An 11,475-nucleotide genomic window follows, 5' to 3' on the forward strand; every position below is an offset into this window, starting at 1 on the left:
GTGTCACATAAGACGTTGAGACTATAGTCTTTTACCGTTCAACCTTGCGCCGGTCACATTCACCGCCATTCAGATGATTTTTGGAGTAACCGTGGCTATCATACTTGGAGGCAAGGAATCTCACCAAGGAGGAGTACGTCGCGAATCATCCCGTCGGCAAGATCGGGAAGAGTCTCATCTTTAAGGTCCTTTTTTTATTCATTTGTATCTGTGTTTGAAGGATTTGTATAAAACAAGAAGGATTAAAAAACAAAGCAAATGTGAAGGCCAAGAGTATGAAGAAAAGTTTAGGTAGTTTGGTGAGTTGTTCCACTGTGTAGTGTAAGAGAAAGAGAGAGATAGTGACTCTGATTCACTCGCCAAACCATCTGCACAACATAATTCATTATACAGATCGCTCTTTCCTCATTTCTCCCTTAACGGACAAATATACCCCTCCCCTCTCCATATCATTTATATAATTCATTCATATTAAAATAATAATCTACATCTATATTATTTTTCTAAAGTGAAATGGGTGCTGCAATTCACGAGCTTCCACGACTATGAAAAATAAATGTATCTTTGGCTACTTTGAATGGTTTTGTGTCTTTTTGACTGTGTTGCATTATTGCTTTCTCTTCTTCTAACAGTTGACCTCATCAATTTCTTCCATGGAATCGTCATCTTCATTATCAAATCTGCCACGGATGTACGATGTGCTTATCAACTTTAATGGAGAAGACATCCAAAGGACATTTGTTTCTCATCTCGATTCTGACCTCTCTGCTGTTGGCCTCACCACCTTCCTTCACCACCCCAATGCAGTCAATCCAACGCACATCCAACAACCTATTCTCAATCTCTGTCGGGTAGCAATTGTAGTTTTTACCAAATCCTATTCTCAATCTGCTTGGTGTCTTAATCAGCTTCAACAAATCATCAAATGGCACCAAACTTATTGCCGACATGTTCTGCCCGTTTATTACGAAATTCACCCATCTCATGTACGTCTTCAAAAGGGTAATTTTGGAAAAGCCTTCAAAGCAACTGCACACCAAACATTCTCAGGACAACAACTGAGGCAGGGCATGTCTAGATGGAGCCACGCACTCACCAAAGCTGCAAATTTCTTTGGATGGGATGAGAGAAATCACAGGTAAAACACTGACTCAATCAACCATATTTTAAGCTTCTGATTTTATGTTGGTACTACATGACTTCTTCTATGATTGCTATTGAACTTGAAGGAGTGATGCTGAACTAGTGGACAAAATTGTTAAGATCGTTCTTCATTTACCAATCTTGTCTGCTACAAAATTTCCAGTTGTATTAGAATCCCGTGTGAAAGATGTGATTCAGAGCATAAAAAATAAATCCACCCAAGTTTTAACTATACTGATATGTGGAAGAGAAGGATCGGGTAGAACCACTCTTGCCAAAGCCATCTACAATCAAATTCATCATACATTCACGGAGAAAAGTTTCATTGAAGATATTGCAGAAGGTAGTCAAACAAGAGGGTATGTTCATTTACAAGAACAACTTCTTTCAGATGTACTAAAAACAAAGGTGGAGATAAGTGACGTTGAGATGGGAAGAAGTATGATTTGGGAAAGACTATATGGGAAAAGGGTGCTTCTTGTACTTGACGATTTGAATGACTATGGCGAATTAGATCTCTGGGGAAGTAGTTCATGGTTCGGTGAAGGAACTGTAATAATCATTACAGCGAGAGATGAAGTAGACCTGCCGAGTATGCTTGAAGTTGATTCTGTTTTTCAGATGATTCCAATGAACGCAAACGAGTCCCTTGAGCTTCTTAGTTGGCACGCATTTAGAGAACCAAAACCAAAAAAAGAATACCGTGTACTTGCAAAAAGAGTAGTTGCTTATTGTGGAACACTACCTCTAGCTCTCGAAGTCATTGGAACTTATTTATACAAAAGGACGAAAGATGAATGGAATAGAGTATTGATAAGATTAGACAATATTCCCCAGCATGAAGTTCCACAGATATTGAAAATAAGTTTTGACGGTTTAGCTAATCAAATAGAAAAAGATTTATTCCTTGATGTATGTTGTTTCTTTGTTGGTAAAAGCAGAGCCTATGTTACCAAGATCCTAAATGGCTGTGGAGTAGACTCTGATAGTGGAATAAGAGTTCTCATAAAGCGTAACCTCATCAAAGTTAAAGAAAACAACAAATTTGGAATGCATCATTTGCTACGAGAAATGGGAAGAGAAATTATTAGTGAAATTTCAAGAAAGGAATCTGGGAAGAACAGTCGACTGTGGCCTCATGAGGATCTAAAACATGAATTTTCAGTGAATACTGTAAGAGCATTCTTAATCTATGATTTTGAAACTTCTTTTGGAAGTGGTTGATTTCTCATGTGCAATACAAATGTTTTTCTTAGCTCTTTTCATCACCGGGTAAAAAGGTCATTCAGAGATTGTCTAGCGGAAGAGATTTCTTCGAACGTTATCCTGTAGAGGTAAGAGACCCATCACCGGATACAAAAGTCTTCGAACTCGCTGGACTGCTGAAACTCGCTGGAGATTCCGACGACCATTCTAAGAATACCTACCTAACGGCTTTAATCTGCATGATGCAATAGCGATTGATTTAAAACACACTCTTCTTCGATTCGTCTGGAAAGAACCCCAGGTTTTTATTACGTGCCATTTTCTTTTAAAACTCAGCTTAAAATACAAATATTATTTGTTTCCACTTATAACTATATTATTTTTTCATTTTCTTTTCTAATATTCTTGAAGGTTTTGGCGTGTCTAAAAGTCCTGAATCTTAGTCACTCGAAGTACTTGATAAAAACCCCTGACTTTTCGAGACTACCAAGTCTTGAAGAGCTCATTCTCAAAGATTGTCTTAAATTGCGCGAAGTACACCAATCTATTGGATGTCTCTGCAATCTTATACTGCTAAATTTGAAGGACTGTACAAGTCTAAGCACTCTCCCCAGAGAGATATGTAAGTTGAAATCTTTGAAAACTCTCATTATATCTGGTTGTTGGAAAATTGACCTATTGGAAAAAGATATAGTGCAATTGGAATCCTTGAGAATTCTAATTTCTGAAAATACAGATGTGAAACAAGTGCCTTTTTCAATTGTAAGCTCAAAAAGCTTTGCATATTTATTCCTACATGCATTTGAGGGATTATCACATAATCTTTTTCCTTCTGTGATTCGGTCTCTGATGTCGCGAACAATGAATCCCTTATCTTATATTCATTCCTTCATGGATATGGAGGATAATAGTTGGGATGATATTTCACCATTGCTCAGCAGCCTTGCAAATCTTCGAAGTGTTTTGGTGCAATGTGACGCCAAGTTTGAACTATATGAGCAAGTAAAAACTATATTGGTCGAGTATGATGCAAATATTACAGAATCAGGAATTTCAAAGCATAATTTCAGGTCTTCTCTGACTGGTGTTGGAAGATACAAAGAATTCTTCAATACTGTCAGCGATAGCATACCTAAGGTTCTTCTCTAGCCTTCCTTTGATTATAACCTTCACCATAATTTTAGCTATTATTTTTTAGAACAGAAAATAATCCTAATGAAGATTTAGTAGAAACTACACTACTGAACTTTTAGCACCCTTCGCTTCTATAGCCCCACGACTTCATCTAAAAGTATCTGAGTTGAATAATCAAATAACCAAGTGATTATGCTTATACTAAGTACTTTGAAATTGATTTCCACTTTATTGCTTTACTAGCTTCATGGTTTTTTTATTCCTAATGATCGTATAAATATAAACTAATAGAGACAAAATCAGAAATGCAAAATGATGGTGATATATACACAACAAAACTATTAACCAGATTTGTTTTAATCATGTATAACATTTTTGTTTCACTAAACATGCCCTTGTTTGTCACATGATACAGGTATTTGCAAGCAGTGAGTCATGTGATGTTTCTCTGCCAGGTGACAACGATCCTTATTGGTTGGCCCATATGGGTGATGGACATTCTGTTTCTTTCACTGTGCCTCAAGATCGTGAGGTGAAGGGAATGGCTTTGTGTGTCGTTTATTCATCAACCTCCGAAATCATTGAACCTAAACATACTATTGTCTTAATTGTTAATTACACGAAGTGCACATGCCAGATACACAACCATGGCACAGTAATTTCCTTTAATGATGAAGATTGGCATGGCATAATGTCAAATTTAGGATCAGGAGACAAGGTGGAGATTTTTGTGACTTTTGGTCAGGATTTGGTGATTAAGAGCACAGCTGTCTACCTGATATATGGTGAGCCAAGGAAAAATTCCCTCATTAGATTCATAAAGAAAATTGTAATGTGACTTTTCTGGTAAGTCATTTATCTTCTTTTTGAACAGCAGGATCATTTTTTTCCCATCTTTTCTTTTCTTTATAGTGTAGCTTATAGTTAAGAAATTCATGTTTATTTCACCCTGTTCTCACTCCTTAGTGGTGCTTCCTTGGCTTTTCTTGAGCGGTTTATTGTATTTGTTTTCTGGATTTTACTTTTGTCAATTCTTTTCCCTTTTAGCATATAATATTTCAATAGGAATCCTCTTAAAATAAGACATTGCATTATGATATAAAGACAGCTGCAGTTTGATAGTTTGCTATGTGTTTTGTTTTGGTATCTGGTAGGTAGTCTCTGTTTTCGTTTGAACATAATAAACATTCAAAGGATATGTATAGACACAACCATCCAAAGGAGACCAAAGATGAGTACATTTTTTTTATAGTGGTGCAAGCACGTTTAAAAAATTCGACCAACGCACGCCAACTTTGAACCACTGGAAAAATAAATATTATACTAATACAATTCAAATTTTCTCCAATATATTCCTTTTTTTTATATTATGCGTCCATTTTTTTAAGTTTTAAAATATAACACGTCCATCTTTGTTTACATTACCCATTCACGTCGTTAAGATAAATCATAAACAAAATAAAAAAAAAAGTATAAATCTAATTTTAAAAAAATTACGACAAGTCATTTTTTATAAACAAGAAACAGGATAAAATAGATGAATTTGTTAACGACAATCTTTGAGAATGAGTTGTTCAAGACTTGGTATCGAAAAAGTCGGGTTTATATAAGTACATGGAGTGACTAAGATTAAGAACTTTTAGCCAGGCCAAAACCTTGAAGAAGATAGTTTTTGATAAAATATTAGAGAAGTAAATGAGAACACGAAATAGTTATAAGTGGAAACAAATAATGATTTTAAAAGAGAATGACACGTAATAAAAACCTTGGGTTCTTTCCAAACGAATCAAAGAAGACTGTGTTTTAATTCAATCTCTATTGCATCATGCAGATAAATATCGTTAGATAGGTATTCTTATAAAGGTACTCGGAATGTCCAGCGAATTTCAGCACTCTTGATGGTCTCTTACCTCTAAAGGATAACTTCCGGTAGGCAATCTCTGAATCAATTTTGTTCTTTTAGATGAAAAGAGCAAAGAAAAAGAAATATATTGCACATGAGAAAGCAACCACTTTCAAAAGAAGTTTCAAAAGCATAGATAAAGGATGTTCTTACCGTATTCTCTGACACTGCATATTCTGCATCCTTATTAAACAGCAGTTGACTGTTCTTCCCTGAAATTTGACGAATAATTTATCTTCTCATTTGTCGTAGCAACGGATGCATTCCTAATTTCTTGTTCTTATTATGAGACTACGTTATATGAGAACTCTTATTCCACTATCAGCGTCTATTCCACAGCCATCTGTCCTTACCAACAAAGGAAAGAACATACATCAAGGAATAAATCAAGCTATTATTTCGCAGAAAGGTACTCGGAGTCTGCATCCAGTTTCAGAAGTCTTGATGAGTCTCTTACACCTACAGGAAAGTTTGCAAATGTAATACTTTTGTTTTAAATTATGTAAATATGTCAATTTTGATTTTAAATCCAATCAGATAGTTTGATGTATCATTTGTCACTTCAACAGGTTTGTGCTGAAAGAAGTGGTGAGGAAATCAGTAGGAATGCTGAAAGCCAACAATGCTGGTGCGAGGGGACCTATGTTATATATGCAGATTTTTTACAAGCAGATGAAGTGATTGGTTCTTTGGAAAGTGCATATTTGTTCCTGTCCAAGTAAGAAGGTAAACCCGACATGCTGGCTTAGATCTTGTGATGTGCAAGAGCAGAGAAAAAAGTTTGTTTGAGTGTAAAACTGTTTGATTTTCTTCGTGGGTGAATACTCATCCGTTTGAGTGTGAAACTGTTTGAAATTTGTCGCGTTTTGTCTAAAATTCAGTGGAGATTCTTACGTGGAATTCTGGGAAAAAACTATTTTGGGAGAATTTTTCAGAAATTTTGTGCAAACCAAGGCTATCCTCTACAGAAAACTTGTGAAATTTCGCCCTAGTATCTGAAATTTTATTTTGGGTCCGTATTGCGTTGAAAAAATTCACACAAAAACTTTCATATGTTGTTTGCACCCAGGTAAGGAGGCACGTCCAAAAAAAAATCACAAAAAGAAGATACTGGAAGAAAAGCCAGGACGTTTTGTTTGCAGAAAACCAATTTTGTTCACTCTCGGTCTGAGACTTACTACGCCTTACTTCTTGGGTATTTTGGTCTGAAATTTTTACCAGAAGTTCGTCACTGTGTCTACTGAGTTTTGGCTGAGTTTTCAGGCCTAGATTCGTCCCACGAGACTGTGAATAAATTTTTTATTCATCACTGTCAGCGTTGAGAGGAAGGTTCGTTTGAGTGTGAAACGTTTTGATTTTCTTCGTTCGTGAATACTCATCCGTTTGACCTGAAATTTCTCGGTTTTGTCCCAAATTATGTGGAGATTCTTACGTGTAATTTCAGGAAAAAACTATTTCGGGAGAATTTTTCATAAATTTTGTGCAAACCAACTCTACCAAAACTTGTGAAATTTGCCCTAGTATTTGAAATTTTATTCAGGGTCCGTATTGCGCTGAAAAAAATTCACACAAGTACTTTCATATGTTTTTGGCCTCTAGGTAAGGAGGCACGTCTAAAAACAAATCACAAAAACAAGATACGAGGGAGAAAAACGAGGACATTTTGTTTTCAGAAAACCAGTTCTGTTCACTTTTGGTCTGGGACTTACTACGCCTTACTCCTTGGGTATTTTGGTCTGAAATTTTGACCAGACGTTCGTCATTATTTCTACTGAGTTTTGCCAGAGATTTGAGCCCGAGATTCGTCTCACGAGACTGTCAATAAATTTTTTATTCGCGTCAGGGCTGAGATGAAGGTTTGTTTGTGAATGAAACAGTTTGATTTTTTTCGTGGGTGAATACTCATCCGTTTAACCTGAAATTTGTCGAGTTTTGTCCCAAATACAGTGGAGATTCTTACGTGGAATTCTAGGAAAAAACTATTTCGGGATAAGTTTTCAGAAATTTTGTGCAAACCAAGGCTATCCTCTACCTAAACTTCTGAAATTTCGCCCTAGTATCTGAAATTTTATTCTGGGTCCGTATTGCGCTGAAAAAATTCACAAAAGTACTTTCATATGTTGTTTGCAACCAGGTAAGGAGGCACGTCCATAAACAAATCACAAAAAGAAGATACGGGGGAGAAAAGCCAGGATGATTTGTTTTGGAAAACCAGTTTTGTTCACTCTCGGTCTAGGACTTACGACGCCTTACTTCTTCGGTGTTTTGGTATGAAATTTTTACCAGACGTTTGTCACTGTGTCTAATGAGTTTTGGCTGAGATTTGAGCCCCAGATTCGTCCCACTGTGTCAATAAATTTTTTATTCATCACTGTCAGGGCAGAGAGGAAGGTTCGTTTGTGTGTGAAACTGTTTGATTTTTTTCGTGGGTGAATAGTCATCCATTTGACCTGAAATTTGTCGCGTTTTGTCTCAAATTCAGTGTAGATTCTTACGTGATATTTGAGGAAAAAAACTATTTTGGGAGAATCTTTCAGAAATTTTGAAATTTCGCCCTAGTATCTGAAATTATATTATGGGTCCGTATTGCGTTGAAAAAAATCACACAAGTACTTTCATATGTTGTTTTCACCCAGGTAAGGAGGCACATCCATAAACAAATCACAAAAAGAAGATACGGGGGAGAAACACCAAGACGTTTTGTTTGCGGAAAACTAGTTTTGTTCAATCTCCGTCTGGCAATTACTACGCCTTACTCCTTGGGTAGTTTGGTCTGAAATTTGTAGCAGACGTTCATCACTGTTTCTACTGAGTTTTGGCTGAGATTTGAGCCCCAGATTCGTCCCACTAGACGGTGAATAAATTTTTTATTCATCACTGCCAGGGTTGAGAGGAAGGTTTGTTTCTGTGTCAAACTGTTTGATTGTTTTCGTGGGTGAATACTCATCCGTTTGACCTAAAATTTGTCGAATTTTGTCCCAAATTCAGTGCAGATTCGTACATGAAATTTCAGGAAAAAACTATTTCGGGAGAATTTTTAAAAAATTTTGTGCAAACCAACTCTACCAAAAACTTGTGAAATTTGCCCTAGTATTTGAAATTTATTCAAGGTCCGTATTGCGCTGAAAAAATTCACACAAGTACTTTCATATGTCGTTTGCACCCAGGTAAGGAGGCACGTCCAAAAACAAATCAGGAAAAGAAGATACGGGGGAGAAAAACCCGGACGTTTTGTTTTCGGAAAACCAGTTTTGTTCAATATTTGTCTGGGACTTACTACATCTTACTCCTTGGGTATTTTGGTCTAAAATTTTGACCAGACGTTCGTCACTGTGTCTACTGAGTTTTGGCTGAGATTTGAGCCCTAGATACGTCCCACGAGACAGTGAATAAAGTTTTTATTCACCACTGCCAGAGTTGAGAGGAAGGTTTGTTTGTGAGTGAAAGTGTTTGATTTTTTTCGTGGGTGAATAATCACCCATTTGACCTTAAATTTGTCGCGTTTTTTCCCAAATTCAGTGGAGATTCTTACGTGGAATTTCAGAAAAAAACTATTTTGGGAGAATTTTTCAGAAATTTTGTGCAAACAAAAGCTATCCTCTACCAAAACTTGTGAAATTTCGCCCTAGTATCTGAAATTTTATTCTTGGTCCGTATTGCGCTGAAAAAAATTCACAAAAGTACTTTCATATGTTGTTTGCAACCAGGTAAGGATGCACGTCCATAAAGAAATCACAAAAAGAAGATACGGGGGAGAAAAGCGAGGACGATTTGTTTTCGGAAAACCAGTTTTGTTCACTCTCGGTCTAGGACTTACTACGCCTTAATTCTTGGTTATTTTGGTATGAAATTTTTACCAGACGTTAGTCACTGTGTCTAATGAGTTTTGGCTGAGATTTGAGCCACAGATTCGTCCCACTGTGTCAATAAATTTTTTATTCATCACTGTCAGGGCTTAGAGGATGGTTCGTTTGTGTGTGAAACTGTTTGATTTTTTTCGTGGGTGAATATTCATCCGTTTGACCTGAAATTTATCGCATTTTGTCCCAAATTAAGTGCAGATTCTTACGTGATATTTCAGGAAAAAAACTATTTTGGGAGAATTTTTCAGAAATTTTGTGCAAACCAAGGCTATCCTCTACCAAAACTTGTGAAATTTTGCCCTAGTATCTGAAATTATATTATGGGTCCGTATTGCGTTGAAAAAAATCACTCAAGTACTTTCATATGTTGTTTTCACCCAGGTAAGGAGGCACGTCCATAAACAAATCACAAAAAGAAGATACGGGGGAGAAACACCAAGACGTTTTGTTTGCGGAAAACTAGTTTTGTTCACTCTCCGTCTGGCAATTACTACCCCTTACTCCTTGGGTAGTTTGGTCTGAAATTTTTAGCAAACTTTCGTCACTGATTCTACTGAGTTTTGGCTGAGATTTGAGCCCCAGATTCGTTCCACTAGACTGTGAATAAATTTTTTATTCATCACTGCCAGGGCCTAGACGAAGGTTTGTTTGTGTGTCAAACTGTTTTATTGTTTTCGTGGGTGAATACTAATCCGTTTGATCTGAAATTTGTCGCGTTTTGTCCCAAATTCAGTGCAGATTTTTACGTGGAATTTCAGGAAAGAACTATTTCGGGAGAATTTTTCATAATTTTTGTGCAAACCAACTCTACCAAAACTTGTGAAATTTGCCCTAGTATTTGAAATTTATTCAGGGTCCGTATTGCGCTGAGAAAATTCACACAAGTACTTTCATATGTTGTTTTCACCCAGGTAAGGAGGCACGTCCAAAAACAAATCAGGAAAAGAAGATACGGGGGAGAAAATCCAGGACGTTTTGTTTTCGGAAAACCAGTTTTGTTCAATATCTGTTTGGGACTTACTACGCCTTACTCCTTGGGTATTTTGGTCTGCAATTTTGACCAGACGTTCGTCACTGTGTCTACTGAGTTTTGGCTGAGATTTGAGCCTAAGATTCGTCCCACGAGACTGTCACTTATGTTTTTATTCATCACTGCCAGGGCTGAGAGGAAGGTTTGTTTGTGAGTGAAACTGTTTGATTTTTTTCGTGTGTGAATAATTACCCATTTGACCTGAAATTTTTCGCGTTTTTTCCCAAATTCAGTGGAGATTCTTACGTGGAATTTCAGGAATAAACTATTTTGGGAGAATTTTTCAGAAATTTTGTGCAAACCAAGGCTATCTTCTATGAAAACTTGTGAAATTTCGCCCTAGTATCTGAAATTTTATTTTGGGTCGGTATTGTGCTGAAAAAAGTCACACAATTACTTTCATATGTTGTTTGCACCCAGGTAAGGAGGCACGTTCATAAACAAATCACAAAAAGAAGATAAGGGGGAGAAAAGCCAGGACGTTTTGTTTCGGAAAACCAGTTTTGTTCACTCTAGGTATGGGACTTACTACGCCTTACTGCTTGGGTATTTTAGTCTGAAATTTTTACCAGACGTTCGTCACTGTCTCTACTGAGTTTTCGATGATATTTGAGCCCCAGAGTTGTGTGTGAAACTGTTTGATTTTTTTCGTGGATGAATACTCATCCGTTTGACCTGAAATTTTTTGCATTTTGTCCCAAATTCAGTGGAGATTTTTAAGTGGAATTTCAGGAAAAATATATTTCGGGAGAATTTTTCAGAAATTTTGTGCAAACCAAGGCTATCCTCTACCAAAACTCTTGAAATTTCACCCTAGTATGTGAAATTTTATTCTGGGTTCGTATTGCGCTGAAAAAATTCACACAAGTACTTCATATGTTGTTTGCACTCAGGTAAGGATGCACGTCCATATAGAAATCACAAAAAGAAGATACGGGGGAGAAAAGCCAGGACGTTTTCTTTTCGGAAAACCAGTTTTGTTCACTCTCGGTCTGGGACTTACTATGCCATACTCCTTGGGTATTTTGGTATGAAATTTTTACCAGACGTTCGTTACTGTGTCTACTGTGTTTTGGCTGAGATTTGAGCCCAACATTCGTCCCACAAGACTATCAATAAATTTTTTATTCATCACTGCCAGGGCTAAGAGGAAGGTTCGTTTAAGTGTGAAATTGTTTGAATTTTTTCGTGGGTGA

At 36.7% G+C, this 11,475-nt stretch overlaps 1 pseudogene; it reads left to right on the forward strand.

Annotated features, from left to right (window-relative positions):
* The first annotated feature begins 510 nt into the window (after positions 1–510).
* Positions 511–4,448, forward strand: LOC137819589 (disease resistance protein RPV1-like; annotated as a pseudogene).
* Positions 4,449–11,475: the final 7,027 nt, after the last annotated feature.

Source organism: Phaseolus vulgaris, chromosome 10 (assembly GCF_000499845.2).
Source record: "Phaseolus vulgaris cultivar G19833 chromosome 10, P. vulgaris v2.0, whole genome shotgun sequence".
NCBI lineage: Eukaryota > Viridiplantae > Streptophyta > Magnoliopsida > Fabales > Fabaceae > Phaseolus > Phaseolus vulgaris.